The sequence below is a fragment of the Loxodonta africana genome, chromosome 11, assembly GCF_030014295.1.
Source record: "Loxodonta africana isolate mLoxAfr1 chromosome 11, mLoxAfr1.hap2, whole genome shotgun sequence".
NCBI classification, from domain to species: domain Eukaryota; kingdom Metazoa; phylum Chordata; class Mammalia; order Proboscidea; family Elephantidae; genus Loxodonta; species Loxodonta africana.
The window spans coordinates 38,394,126-38,410,231 of NC_087352.1; the positions used below are offsets into that span (position 1 = coordinate 38,394,126).

At 39.9% G+C, this 16,106-nt stretch overlaps 1 protein-coding gene and 1 long non-coding RNA gene across 2 annotated transcripts in view; one reads left to right on the forward strand and one right to left on the reverse strand.

Moving 5' to 3' along the window:
* Positions 1-16,106, reverse strand: part of DOK6 (docking protein 6) — a 436,186-nt gene that overhangs the window by 99,914 nt on the left and 320,166 nt on the right. The gene's annotated exons all lie outside the window — the stretch shown is intronic.
* Positions 1,434-16,106, forward strand: part of LOC135232840 (uncharacterized) — a 41,147-nt gene continuing 26,474 nt past the window's right edge. Inside the window, exons 1-2 of the long non-coding RNA XR_010323435.1 lie at positions 1,434-1,716; positions 2,545-2,660. This is a non-coding gene — a long non-coding RNA (uncharacterized LOC135232840). The remainder of the gene's footprint in view (positions 1,717-2,544; positions 2,661-16,106) is intronic.

Consider the following 16,106-nt stretch of genomic DNA (forward strand, 5'->3'; position numbering starts at 1 on the left):
CACTATGCCACCAGGGTTTCCAGAAAAGTACCTATAACATACTATATAATTCATTAAATACTATGATCACTACTACTACTATGGAGATGGATAGATCTCTAAAATACATTGCTAAATGAAACAACATGAAAATAATATGTACAGTGTGCTATCATTTGTGTAAAAAATGCACACAAGGGAAGACTTCATAAAGCACATTTGCTTGTCTGTACGTTACAATCTCTGGAATAGCACACAAGAAACTAGTAACTGTTATTTATTGGGGTGAGGTAAAAACAGGGCAAGTTTGGTGTAAGTATCTGAGAGACACTTTTCACAGATACCTCTTCATGCAAATGACTAAAGAAATTTACTGGTTTATTAATTAAATTTAATTAAAATCAAATTAACACATTAAATTGTAAAGCAAGGTTCACAGTGCTCTCACAGGGTTGTTGTGAAGATTTAGTGTTTATAATGTGCCTACCTCAGTCTCTGTCACTTGGCATATAACATTTTTTACTGTTAAACTTATAAAATATTGTACAGATTTTTAGGGGCCTCCCTTCCGATTAAAATATTTTGTATGTATGTGCACAAATAGGGAGTCCCTGGGTGATACAAACATTTAAGCGCTTGACTACTAACTGAAAAATGGGCTGTTCCAACCCACCTGGAAGAACCCTGGAAGACAGATATGACGATCTGCTTCTGAAAGATCACGACCTTGGAAACCCTACAGAGCACTTCTTCTCTGTACACATGGGGTCACCATGAGTTGGAATTTACTCAATGGCAGCTAATAACAACATAAATGTATTTTGACTAAGAACATATTCCCATTCTCAGGCCTGTGGATGGAGTCTAGACCAACATGCAGTGGCTATCCTGATTCTGGCTTCTTACTGGTTTCCATCTACCTCAGGTTGTGTACTGAGTTAAGATGGTTTCCTACCTCCCTTAAATTTCATGTTTCTAATGGTAAAATAAATATGATTAAGTCTGGTCAAGCCAATCTAGGTTAATGTTTTGAAAATGAAACCTTTACTTTTTATTAAAAAGACGGACATGCTGATAGAAAAGAACAACTGGGACAAATATACTGAGGGGAAAATAGTTTCTTAATTGACATTACTTCATGTAATGGTAAAAAAGCAAAGCCAGTATTAAATGTGAGTCCTTGAATAAAATAAGAAAAACTCAAGTGAAATAACAAAGCCAGAAGTCATTATTAGGAAAATATGGAATCCCTGGTTGAAGTGAATCCACCTGTTATAATTCAGTATTTTTGCTATTGCATTAGCTCATTAAATTGTATTTTGTCCTAGAGTTCTATCAGAGGTCGACTTTTCACCTTTCTATGTATACTTTTTTTTTTTTTTTTCCTGGTTACACTTATCCACAATCCTGAGTTTAACTACCACTACTTTTTTTTTTTTCTTGTTAAGGCATTCGACTGTGTGGATCATAACAAATTATGGATAACATTGCAAAGAATAGGAATTCCAGAACACTTAATTGTGTTCATGAAGAACCTGTATATAGCCCAAGAGGCAATCATTTGGAAAAAAACAAGGGGATACTGCCTGGTTTAAAGTCAGGAAAGGTGCACGTCAAGGCTATATCTTTTCACCATACTTATTCAATCTGTATGCCGAGCAAGTAATCTGAGAAGCTGGACTACATGAAGAAGAACGTGGATCTGACTTGCTGATGCTGTTAAACACAAGATATGAAGTAAGTGAAAATTATATTGACTCAAGCATCTCCTTAAAAATCCAGACAAAGCAGATGTAATTTGATTTCTCTTAGGGCAGCTAACTTCCAAAAATATACTTCCTTTTCATGTTTGAATAGATTTTCCATCTCTACCTCTGACCCACCTTCACCCTTCACCTCCAATCTACCTCAAAGAAAGTTTCTGGGTTCTTATAGCACATTAAGTCATGTAACAGGGCAAAAGACAAGAGACGCTGACATTGAAAGGCCTAAAAAAGAGGTGAAATGGAAGTTTTATACATGAAGAAATTATGACTTACTCTATTCTTATCCATTTTTGAGTCTCAGTTTTCTGGGTTTAAAAATGAGCAGGTTTAGCCACATGGTTAAGGTCTCATATATAGAAGAGGTTCATAACTAAGCTTTGACTTTTAGTTCCATTTAAGAGGTTAGCTTACTTTAAACTCTACCTATATTTGTATTTCAGAAGCTACCAAATATCATTAAGGCATGAGTTACCATGTTGTGCTTCTTCAGTCTTACCTTAGGTACTATCCTTTTCCTGTTTAGAAACTTCCATGTAAGGAAAGAGTTAACTGAGACATCTTGTTGCTTAAGAGTTCATGAAACAAGAATGTACATCATGATGAACACAGAGTTCACAGCAAGGGCTCATTTACATATCTCGCATCAATTCGATTCCTCAATTATATTGAGCTTTGACAGTCACATGGCTGCTGTTGGAAATTCTCACTCAGATTCTCTGCCTCACTTCCTGAAGTCACCTCTACAGAGTCAACAGCCACTCTTTCTGCTAACTGTATCTCTGCCTTCCAACTCCTCCAGCCCTCCTCTACCCAGCGGAGATCTGATATCCTGACTCCGGTTAGTCTCAGAGTGAAGAGCGGGACCTCATCGATGTCAAAAAGGTCACATTGGTAGCTGAAACATCTAAAAATTGAGTAAGATAGATTTTCTTTCTTTCTAAAAACGAGGCATTTCCTCCAGTTTTCATATTTGCTTCACTATGGATATTGCTTGCATGCCTCTCTTTCTGCTGAGACTCACTTGGACTTTCTCCAAGTCAGCTGGTGGTAAGAAAATAGGAAAAATGCTAACTACAAGACCCAAGGAGCCATTCTCTTTTCCCAGACACAGCCATACACACAGCTAAACTTGAAAAATGGGGCAGGAGAAAAGGTTACTAGTATAATGCCTAATCATTTTCCCCCTCCAAGTTTATTACATACTTTTCTCTACTGAGAAAGCATTGGGACTTTCTAATCTGCCAAGGGTTTTTATTTACTTGGGAATATTATTATAGCAAAAGAAATAGGGAGTCTATATTCTGCTTCTGAAATTTAGAATAAGATTTGAGTTGGTGGAGAGTCAGGCTTTTACAAATTTTCCAGGGCCTCAGAGTGTAAATTTTGAGTAGAAAGAGCTTAGGTCATGACTTAAGAGTTCCTTCTGGACTTGGATGACTGTGGGAAAGAGAAGGAGAAAGAGGTAGAGAAACACAGGGGGAGATACATCTTGATGTCCTTTATTGGGGTTTAGATTCTGAAGAAGGCAGGAATGTTAAATAAGTTGGTGCCTAGATGGGTGAGCTAAAGGCTGCACCAACAGTCTATATTTGGATGCAGGGCTGCAGAAATCTCTCTGTAGAGGACTGGAGTTGGAGAAAAGAAGGGTAAGGGGACTATGAGATTGAAGAAGATGGTCAGGATCAGGGCTTCTAGCGGAGAGCACCATCATATTCTTCCAAAAGGGCAAATGGGTACAGTCACACTTACGCAGACACCAGGCTGGGGCAGACCAGGTCAGGCCGTGTTTGGACCTAAGGCTCCCTTTACGCTATAAGGTCATGTAAAATTTCTGTGTGTTCAAACACCCAACTACAGAGAACTGGGAGAAGGGGAGGAAACCAGTATAACATGAAGATGAGTCATCTAAAAAGGACAATTTACAGTTTCCTCATCCTCATGGAAGAGGGGGTTCATGAGAAATATTAGACAGAAAAAAATTTCTGTTTTCTCTGCCCAACCAAGTTGCGTTAAGTTTTTTCTTTAAAAAAAGAAAATTTATTTTTGGTGAAAATATACAGAGGAAAACGTGCAGCCATTCAACAATTTCTACATGTACAGTTCAGTGGCATCGGTTGCCTTCTGCACTCTGTCTCATGTGTTAAATTCTTGAGTTTGCTACAGCTGTAAAACATTTGGAATTTCCTATAGTAATATTCTCATTCCCTTATCTATGAGAATTAATTGGCAAAGGTCTTTATTTTCTGTGAGCTAATATTTATATAGTCCTCATGTCAGACCAGAAACCCTGGTGGCATAATGGTTAAGTGCTATGGCTGCTAACCAAGAGGTCAGCAGTTTGAATCCCCCAGGTGCTCCTTGGAAACTCGGGAAGTTGTACTCTGTCCTGTAGGGTCACTATGAGTCGGAATTGACTCGATGGCAGTGAGTTTGGTGTTTTTTTTTTTTTTTTTTTATGTCTGACCTACAGTCTCTCCGTGAATTTGTGGAAAAATATTTTTCCTTCAGTTTCTGCTAACACCTTTTTCTAATTCCTCCACTATATTGTTCCTGGTCTCCATAACCACTTGAAGGTATGGAGTGAAATGAATATATCTTATTTTTGATTAGTATTACTACTAAAGATCTTATCATTGGCAAAAAAAAAAAAGTCACAAAAGGAGCCTAAACCGAAAATGTATCCTTAAAATGGTCAGTATTTAAGATATGTGCTAGAACAGGCTCTAATGACCTAGATTTCAGCCACTTCAGAAAAGAATCCAACGTGAAGAAAGGGTCGCTAGGGCCCCGCACATCTGAGCTCTAGAATCCTTTCTGCTATGCTAACTCACACCCGGAATGAGGAGAGGTCTGAATTAGTAGGTTAAAAACAATCTCTTGGTTAAGATTAACGCGTGGTGAGAAACTGGAGGCGCAGTATAGGGTGTGAGAGAGTGGGGCCAGCAGTAGCAAATCAACTAAAAGTTAAAGAAAAAAATGAGGCATGGGAAAGGTCAGTGAGTTAAATGGTGATAAAATGAACAAGCAGTTGGGAAAGCAATTACTCCAACAAGAGCATTTTTCAGTGAACAAGTGGGCAATATCTTGGGAACAGAAAAGGTCACAGGATTCAGAAAAGAGGGAGTGAAGATCAGAACACACAGAGGGAATGTCAAAATTTAGGATGTAGGCGTTGTTATTGGAGTCCCATCCTTGGAGAATATTCTGGACATATTTTCATTGCTTCTGCTGTCCCAGCCCTGACTGAATATGCTGGTTGCATTTCCCAGATAAACTGTAGACTGGTGAGACCATCAAATTCTCCACATCCAAGAACTTAAGCTATGAGACAGGAGAGTGACAGCATCCATGGTAGATATCCAGCGGTGAAAGGGAGGGAAGCAGGGAAAGGCGATGAGACCTTGGCGGGGGGTGGGGGTGGGGTGGTGGGGTTGTTGCTGTTTCTCCCTGAATTTTCAGCTCTCCGTTCCGTTTAGTCTAACGTCAGGTATACTTTATCTTGTGTATTTGGATTCCATAAGATTTCTGATAGTGAGTCCTGTCTGAGCTTCCTCCAGCCACTGTAACAAAATACCACAAAGTGGGTGGTTTTAAAGAATATAAACTTATTGTCTCACAGTTCTGGAGGCTGAAGTCCAAATCAGAGTATGGGCCATATTGATTCCTTCTGAGGGCTTTGGGAAAGGAACTGTTCCAGGTCTCTCTCCTAGTTTCTAGTGGCTGCCAGCAATCCTTCGTGTTCCTGTACTGCTTGTAGATGTGTCTTTACAAGGTGCCTTCCCCCCTCCCCCAGTGACTCTGTTTCCCTGTCTGTTCTCTCCTTTTATAAGATACCACTTAGAAGGGATCAGGACCCTGTATGACCTCTGAGTCAGTTCTACTCTGTCATATAAGGCTGTTATGACTTGGAATCAACTCAGCGGTACACAACAGCAATATCAAACATGGCCTCTTTAAAGGAACTCTTGTGGCACAATGGTTACATAAAAGGTTGGTGGTTTGAACCCATCCAGTGACTCTGCAGGAGAAAAGACCCAGCAGTCTGCTCCTGTAAGGATTATAGCCTAGGAAACCCTATGGGGCAGTTCTACTCTGTAATATGGGGAATCGACTCACCAGCAAATAACAATTTGACCTCTTTAACTGAATTGATAACATAAGAAAAACCCTATTTCCAAACAAATTCACACTGATAGGTACAGAGGTTAGGACTTCAACATATCATTTTAGGGGACACAATTCGATTCATAACAGGGCCGGAATCTGTATTTTAAACAAACACCATTGGTGTTTAAGTAAACTCTGTAGGTGTTTAAACTTTAAATAAAGGTTAAAGTTTGAGAACAAGTGCTTTTAGAGCAAGCCCAGGATGGCTTCCTGCTCCATCAAATGTAGGAGAGAACCAAGGACCATACAGGGCCTTTCTGCAGGACCAAATTCTCATTAGCCTGTTTATTCACTCAGCAAACATTCACCAGTCACTCAGTGTACGTTAGGTGCTCTGACAGGCACAGAGCATAGCCGCGTGGTGATGGGAAGGCTGTCGAGTGCGCAGGTTCAGGCACTTCTCTGAGGGGTTTGTACTTTCCCTACTGCCTCCAGTTCACTGTGGTGCCATGCCTGGTCTCAAACACATTTCATTCATGTTTCCAGAAATATCCTCAGTGATTAATTAAATACTTTCGAGAGAGTTGAGGGCTCGTGGTAGGGGTGAATATCTATTGTCTGTAACCTAGAATGAATCTATCACTTGTGTAACTAAGAAGCATTTAGAGAAATAGCGTTTTGCTTTTTTGGGGAGGGCAATTTCAATAATTTAGAAATGAGAGCCATCACTGCTGGCTTTGCTAGCCAGAGGGTTGCGTGGAGATGTTTCCTGGTGGATCAGGAAGAGGATTGGAGACAGAGACAGTCCTAAGTAAACGACTCGAAGGAACCGGGTTTTTTTTCTGAGTAGCAACAGACGACGCAACTGACTTTATGCTCCTGGTGATCTTGGCAAGAATTGGCGAAGGCATCTCAAGTTTTTTGAGACATTTCAAAACCCCTGGCCTGAGTGGCCAGGCAAAGGGGTGAGGGTAGAGAAGACAGAGTGAGCAGCTCCCTTGCCGCCACCTCTCTGGCTTAAATGAAATGCTGTGGAGCCTAGAAGAGGTGGGAGTTTACTGGAATCTTTTCTACAGCTCTCTGTCAGCACCAACTGTTGTAAAGAGCAGAATAAAAAGGCCCATAGGAAAGTAGTTGAAAGAAATTTACTCTTTTACCCTTGAGACCTAATGAGAATTCAAGCAGCATACATTTTATTTTACTTTTCTTAATGGTCAGAGCCCTTGGCTGCCTAATGTAAATAACTATCACGGATCAAAGCAATCTCAGTGAGAAATATTCTATCCAGCTTTGCTAGTTGTTAAAGCTCCTTGAAAGTGCGCATTTTAAATGCTATCCTCACTTCCAGTAGAAGATCATTTGCTGCCTACGGAATATCTGTATTATTTCATTTTTCTGACTGTATATAAGGATTAATTTTAGGATCTCAATTATATGCAGTTTTGTATTGCTCTGTTGTATACAATTCTAAATGCCTGAGCTGTAAAATTATGTTTATATATATATAAAAAATAGTTCCCGCTAATTTTTTTTTTCCATCCAGGGATTGATTCTTCATTTCAGTGCTTAAAGATGGTATCTTTTGCTATTTTCATGAAATTGTTTTTCTACAAATTGAAATGAAGAAGGGATTAGTGAAGTAGCAAACAAGAGAGAATTGAAAAGTAAATCTGTGTCTTATTTCAATGAGTCAGTAAAACCTGTGAAAGTTGGGACCTGTGTAAAGAGGAAACCTGTCTGAGATGGAAAACTTAAATATTTTTCCCTAATGGTAGAAAAATGGTAAGACTGCACCCTGTCAGTGGTGGAAAAATTGTGATACTGGAGAAACAAGGCAATCTTATTGAGTTCCAATTCTTACAGGCTTCACTGTATTACCCCAAAGGAAGTGATAAAGGTTTTGTGACCAGGGTTAAGAGGCTGAGCTGCATGAGGTTGTACCTAAGAGTGGTAAGGATAAGTTGCAAGTAGTAAGGATAACTTACAAGAATAAAACAATGCTTTGGGGTGGGATGGAGCATCCTGGGGAAACCATTGATGAGAAGCCAAAGGATGTGGGCTGTAGCTTGGATGCTGCTATGGATTGAAGCCATTTTGAAGTCCTACCCCTGTACCTGTGAACATGATTGTGTTTGGAAATGGTCTTTGAAGATGTTATCAGTTAACAATGAGCTATACTGGAATAGGGTGGGTTCGAATTCAATATGACTGCTGTCCTTATAAAGGAGGGAAACAGAGGCAGAGAGGAAAGATGGCCATATGACAACGGTGTTATGCTCCAGCAAGCAAGCCCAGGAGCACCTGGAGATACCAGAAGTAGGGTATCTTCCCCTAAAGAGGAAGGAGTCCCTGGGTGGTGCAAATAGTTAAAGTGCTAGGCTGCTGGCCAAAAGGTGGGCAGTTTGGGTCCACCTAGAAGCGCCTCAGAAGAAAGATCTGGGGAACTTCTGAAAAGTCAGCCACTGAAAACCCTATGGATCACACTTCTACTCTGACACACATAGGGGTGCCATGAGTTGGAACTGACTTGAGGGCAACTGGTACTGGTATGGCCCAGCTGGCACGTTATATTTGGACTTCAAGCCTCAAACTGTGAGACAACAACTTTCTTAAAAGCAGTTTGTGGTATTTTATTAGGGCAGCTGTGGGAAAACCAGCACAGGTGCCTTGGGAAAGTCAGCTGGCTTCTGAGTCTTTGCAGCTTACCTATACACCCATTTGCCCTACCGTCTACAGGGCGGCTACGAGGGTCAAATGTGAAAGCACACTGCAAACTGTCACACACAGTGAAATGAAAGAATTATTAGTGTGGTGATGACAGATGGTTGCACAGGAGCACTACAGTATCTGGAGATCTGACATCCTTCTTTGCAAATGATTTCTTGCTGTGCTTTTGAACATCACCAGCCTCTGCTTCTCACACTTGAGGCTGCGCTTCCTACATTTGGAGATAGCATTTCCTGTTCTCAGACTGTGGCCCACAGTGCCCCCAACCAGCCCAAGCACACCCTTCTGTATACTCTGGCAGAGATGCAGTTGTCCCTGTCACAGTCTGCCTGTGACAAACGGCTTCCCCTGGGGAAGTGGCGGCTTTACACTAGGGAAATCTTCCTTCTTCTTCTACCAACACAGACGATATCTGAGAGGCGAACAAAAACCACTTTGCTATTTTACCGGCATGTGTAAAGGTCATTTTTCAACCTGTTTCTCTTGCAGTGGAAGGTTTTGATTGTATAGCTCTAGTAATGCTGCCTTTTTTGAAATTCATTTTTGCTCTCGGGGGCTGTGCTCTTTTTCCCCATAGCGACTTTCACTCTATTGAGTGCAGCAAAGCATGCTGGCTATGTAGTTAGAATTGCAGACAAAATAATCCATTACTATGCCTATTGTCAACTTCCTTTCTATTTCATAGAAATGCAGTATGCAAAACCTATTTATAGTTGATCAGGATTTGAAGAAATTGAAGAGGCTTAGTTTCTGCTTTTGGGCGTTGGCTGACTTGATGTATTTTTCTCTGGGGTTCTATTTAAAACAGCAATTTACCTCGGCATGAAGAGTGAGAAAATGGAATTTCTTTTAGTGACTATCTCTTATTGCTTTAGGGTTCCTATGTTATTTCAGGGATCATTTTGATCCATTTTTACTAGTACGTTCAACAATAATATATATTTTTTTCAGGATACTGTGTTCCCATTTTAGATTTTGATGTTGAATATTTATTATTAATATTTTAAATTATCATGACTATGAAGTTTCTACTGCATGAGTCTCCAGAGGCATGCTGGCCATGTGTGTCAATGGATGATTTGGGTGTTGTATATTCATTCCAGAAACCCTGGTGACATAGTGGTTAAGGGCTATGGCTGCTAACCAAAAAGGTTGGTGGTTCAAATCCACCAGGTGTTCCCTGGAAACGCTATGGGGCAGTTCTACTCTGCTCTTTAGGGTCCCTGTGAGTCGGAACTGATTTGACGGCAACAGGTTTGGTTTGGCTTTTTCGTATTCAAATTAGAAATTTCAAAAATTATATAATAATAGAAAAGGGAATTAGGTAATTAGAAGAGAAATGAGACTTGTGGGATATAGTCTTGAGAGAGAGATAACACTGAATGTAAACATACCGGGGACTTGACAGCGTTAAGTGTATCTAAATGGAAGATAAAAAAACTAAAACCCATTGCCAACACATCAAATCCAACTTATAACCCTTGGTTTAGAGTAAAAACTGCCAGAACAGACAGAGTAGAACTGCCCCATAGGGTTTCCAAAGCTGTAAATGTTTACAGGAGCAGACTGCTACATCTTTCTCTTGAAGAGTGGCTGGAGGGTTTGAACTGCTGACCTTTTAGCTAGCAGCTGAGTGCTTAACCACTGCACCACCAAGGCTCTTAACACCAATCTCCTCACCCAGATACCTGAAGGGCTTACTATGGTGTGATTATAGAACCTGAATTCTTATATAACCCATTGGCATCAGGTCGATTCCGACTCACAGTGACCCTACAGGACAGAGGAGAACTGCCCCATATGGTTTTCAAAGCTTTAATCTTTACAGAAGCGGACTGACACATCTTTCTCCCCTGGAGTGGCTGGTGGGCTCAAACTGCTGACTTTTCCATTAGTAGCCAAGCGCTTAACCACTGCACCACCAGGGCTATAATGTTATATTTGGGGCTGGAGAGTTAACCTTGGCTAAACCAAACAGAAAACCCATTGCTGTCGAGTCGATTTCGACTCATAGTGTCCCTATAGGACAGAGGAGAACTGCCCCATAGTTTCCAAGGGGCGCCCGGTGCATTTGAACTCCCAACCTTTCGGTTAGCAGCCATAGCACTTAACCACTATGTCACCAGGGTTTCCAAAAAGAATATGACTTTAAATGTAAACCAATTATTTTCCAGCCTTGATCCATGACTGCCTCAGGGGACACGAGCTCAGCAGTGTAAGTCCTTAAGGATTCTCCAGAAAATTGTAATAAGTGGGCTGAAAATTCAAGAGCTTATTTGTTTTGTTTTTATTGGGTATTTGGTACATAAGAAGTATTAAGCTGTTTCAGAGTCCATCCAGTTCACCCTTAAGTCTCTGACACAGAAACCAAGGAGATGAACATTTTGGGGAGAGGACATAGTGTTGTTGTTAGGTGTCGTGTCAATTCCAACTAATAGTGACCCTATGTACAACAGGTCCTGTGCCATCATCATGATCATCGTTATGCTTGAACCCATTGTTGTAGCCACTGCGTCAATTCAGTCAATCCATCTCATTGAGGTCTTCCTCTTTTCTGCTGACCCTGTACTTTACCAAGCATGATGTCCTTCTCCAGGGACTGCTTCCTCCTGATGACATGTCCAAAGTATATGAGACACAGTCTTGCCATCCTTGCTTCTAAGGAGCATTCTGGCTCTACTTTTTCCAAGACAGATTTGTTCATCCTTTTGGCAGTCCATGGTATATTCCAGATCCTTTGCCAACAACATAATTCAAAGGCGTCAATTCTTCTTTGGTCTTCTTTATTCACTGAAATAGAATTGATGCCTTTGAATTGTGGTGTTGGCGAAGAATATTGAATATACCATGGGCTGCCAAAAGAATGAACAAATCTGTCTTGGAAGGAGTACAGCCAGAATGCTCCTTAGAAGCAAGGATGTGTCTTACATACTTTGGACATGTTGTCAGGACGGATTAGTCCTTGGAGAAGGACATCATGCTTGGTAAAGTGCAGTGTCAGTGGAAAAGAGGAAGACCGTCAATGAGGTGGATTGACACAGTGACTGCAACAATGGGCTCAAGCATAACAACAATTTTAAGGATGGTGCAGGACCAGGCAATGTTTTGTTCTGTAGTATGTGGGGTTGCTATGATTCAGAACCTACTCTATGGCACCTAACAACAACATTCATTGTCCAGCTTTCACATGCATATGAGGCAACTAAAAACACCATGGCCTGGGTCAGGTGCACCTTAGTCCTTAAAGTGACATCTTTGCCTTTTAACACTTTAAAGAGGTCTTTTGCAGCAGATTTGCTCAACGCAATGCCTTGTCTGATTTCTTGTCTGCTGCTTCCATAGGTGTTGATTGTGGGTATAAGGAAAATGAAGTCTTTGACAACTTCAATCTTTTCTCTGTTTATCACAACGTTGCTTATTGGTCCAGTTTTAAGAATTTTTGTTTTCCTTATGTTGAGGTGTAATCCATTCTGAAGGCTGTGGTCTTTGATCTTCATTAGTAAGTGCTTCGAGTCCTCTTCACTTTCAGCAAGCAAGGTTGTGTCATCTGCAAAACACAGGCTGTTAATGAGTCTTCCTCCAGTCCTGATACCCCATTCTTCTTCATTCCAGGTTCTTGGATTATCTGTTCAGCATACAGATTGAATAGCTATGGTGAAAGGATACAACTCTGACACACATCTTTTCTGATTTTAAACCACACAGTATTCCCTTGTCCTGTTCAAATGACTGCCTCTTGACCTGTGTACAAGTTCCTCAAGAGCACAATTAAGTGTTCTGGAATTTCCATTCTTCGCAATGTTGTCCATGATTTGTTATGATCCACACAGTCCAATGCCTTTGCGTAGTCAATAAAACACTGGTAAACATCTTTCTGGTATCTGTGCCTTCAACCAGGATTCATCTGACGTCAGCAATGATCTGGGTCCACATCTTCTTCTGAATCCAGCTTGAACTTCTAGCAGTTCCCTGCTGCATCCGCTTTTTAATGATCTTCAGGAAAATTTTACTTTGTGTGATGTTTATGATATTTTTTGGTAATTTCTGCATTTGGCTGGATCACCTTTCTTTGGATCCATAAACATGGATCTCTTCTAGTCAGTTGGCCAGATAGCTGTTTTCCAAATTTCTTGACATACAGGAGTGAGCACTTCCAGTGTGGCATACCTTTGTTGAAACATCTCAACTGATATTCCATGAATTCCCAGAGCCTTGTTTTTTTTTTGCCAATGCTTTCAGTGCAGCTTGGACCTCTTCCTTCAGTACCACTGGTTCCTGATCATACGGTACCTTCTGGAATGGCTGAACACTGACCACTTCTTTTTGATACAGTGACTCTGTGTATTGCTTCCATCTTCTTTTGATGCTTCCTGCGTCATTTAATATTTTCCCCATGGAATCCTTCAATCCAACTCGAGACTTGAATTTTTTCTTCAGTTCTTTCAGCTTGAGAAATGCTGAGCGTGTTCTTCCCTTTTGGTTTTCTAACTCCAGGTCTTTGCACGTATCATTATAATACTTTTCTTGAGCTGCCCTTTGAAATCTTCTGTTCAGCTTTTTTACTCCATCATTTCTTCTGTTTGCTTTAGGTACTTGACGTTCAAAAGCAAGTTTCAGAGTCTCTTCTGACATCCATTTTGGTCTTTTCTTTCCTGTCTTTTTAACGATCTGTTGCTTTCTTATTGCATGATGTCCTTGATATCATTCCACAGCTCATCTGCTGTTCGGTCATTAGTGTTCAACGTGTCAAATCTCTTCTTGACATGGTTTCTAAATTTAGTAGTTATCTCTAAATCTTGGTTACTAACGTCATAGTTTTAGATCAAAAGAATAAAACATATCCAAGCTGAGACATAAGGCTTGTATGTAATGGTGGGGTCCTCTGCGTTGATGAGGAGGTGCTAGGTTGGTTGAAGGCACTCATTTGAAGAAAAATAACTTACTTGGAAAATCCTGCTTTTTAGAAATATGAACCAAATTTTGGAAGGTGTAAATGTGAATATTATAAAACTTTTGACATGATCTTCCTTGAACAATGTGTTAAGAATACCAGAACTATTAAATGGTAACTAAAAGTGACACACGGATCCAAACATATGATTTCATATTGTGATGAAGAATTAAATTAAGATCTCCACTGAAAAGAGGCTTAGAGCAACAGCGTATTGTATTTGAGGGAGCTTTCAATTTCCCTTGAGTTACCATGATGTTCTAAATCCATACGTACCCTTGAACTAACCCTCCCCAGTCTATAAATTCTCTCATAAATTCAGCTCATTTGTTTAAAGACAGATTGAACAGAATTAATCCAGTGTAGTCACTTTTTTTTTTTTTTTTAGTCACAGTTCACAAGGCAGAGAATAAGCTTTCAGCAGATCTTTAGTTTCATTTTATTTAAAAGTCAGCATAGTTTTCATTATTTATATATTTGTTAGGTTATCTTCTGTATCTGAAAGAAAAATAAATCTTTGGTGGTTACCTTCTCTACTTTTATTCACATCAATACATTTATGAAATACTTTAAGTAAACTCATAATAATGCTTCCACTGCATTTTAAAATTTCCTGCCAAGGAAGATAGTGTAGGAAAGAGCTAATATAATTAGCATTTTTTGATGGATGACTAGTGTCAAGGCTCGGGGATGAAAATGCTTACTGCAGTTAAAGAACACACTCAAGTGTACACGGCTGCCACAGCACAATATGGCTGGAGAAAGGAACTTAAACCCACTATTTTGTTTTTGGAAACCCTGGTATCGTAGTGGTTAAGAGTTTGGCTGCTAGCCAAAAGGTTGGCTGTTCGAATCCACCAGGTGCTCCTTGGAAACCCTATGGGGCAGTTCTACTCTGTCCTATAGGGTCTGTATGAATCAGAATCAACTTGACAACAGTGGGTTTGGCTTTTTTGGTTTATTTTGTTTTCAAAAAACCGGAGCATTATTTCTCCTAGTTTTATAGCTTACATTGGATTGGAAATATTTTTATGGGAAACCTTGTGTTTATTTTCATTTGAAGTTTTGGTCAGAGCCATGGCTACCTTGGAGCATCTGCTGAGTACTGTATCCGGCCCCTGCCATAGGAGGCTGAAGTAGGCCAAAAAACAAACAAAAACCTATCACTTTATAAGTAAATTTTGGCCTTAGGCTACAAGCATCTTCAAATAATTCAGCAAATATTTCTCATGTACCTACTATGTGTCAGGAATATATGTGCTTTCTGGAGATAAGCACTTCAGAGAAGGAATTTAGGTTAGGTGTGCATTACACAATATTTACCGGAGTGATCTTCTGATAACAGGATACGAAGGAATTTTGTAATCTAGACATTAACAGTGTAATGCCACAGGTACATAATGTAAAGCCAAATCAGTGCCACTAAGTTGGCCCGGACTCATGGTGACCCCATGTGTGTCAGAGTAGTACTGTGCTCCATAGGATTTTTAATGGTTGATTTTTTGGAGGTAGATTGCTAGGCCTTTCTTCCAAGGCATCTCTGGCTGGACTTCAACCTTCAACCCTTTGGTTAACAGCTGAGCATGATCCTCCAACCTTTTGGATACCATTTCCACCACCCAGGTGCTCTATGAGAAGACAGGCTCTTCTTATTTATAACTTGAAGAAGGGAAGCTTTGGGACTTCTACACAATATTTTTTTGATGAATACAAGCAACATTCAAGACATAAAGTACAAGAAAGTCAAGGATGAACTTACAAAGATACTTTTTGGGAGAGTATGTCTATAGGGTATTGCATCCCTATCAGGAGGGACCAGTCCCTGGAGGGTAAGTGAAAAAGAGGAAGACCCTTGATGAGATGGACTGACACAGTGGCTGCAACAGTGGGCTCAAAAACAAATATTGTGAGGATGGTGCAGGACCGGGCAGTGTTTCATTCCGTCGTACATACGGTCGCTATGAGTTGGAAACACCTCGTCAGCACCTAGCAACAACATAGGGTATTTCTAAGAACACAAGAAAGATTTCTTTCTTTTTAGATGTATTTCACATAACCCACCACTGTAGAACTGAAAGTATGTATATTTGATTAAAAAATTATCACTCTTTTGAGCTGTCTTATAGGAACTCTATTAAAGCTTTGATTTTTATTTCAAGAAAATAGTCCTTTAAAGGAACATGATCATACAATCACCAGTCTATTTCAAAAGCCAGAAACACCTCTGAAATTGAGAATATATAAAAGATAAAAGAATGGATCAAGTATCGTGTTCTTGTCAATTACAGTAAAAGTTAGATGGAAGATATTCAACTATATGAACTCATGTCAGAGTTTCCTTTAGGAAATCAATCAACTTTGATTTTCTACGCCAATGGTAATCTAGACTTAAAATGATCTGCTTTTGGAGTAAGATTTTTATTTTTCGCCTTAGCAAATCTTTGAAAAATTCCTCATTGCGTTAAGTAAACACATTTAAGTTTAGAATTAGTATATGAGGTCAAAAGAGAAATGTAAATATCAAACTGATCCTGACTTGACCATTTGCCATAATCTTATTGCCCAGCAAATTTTTC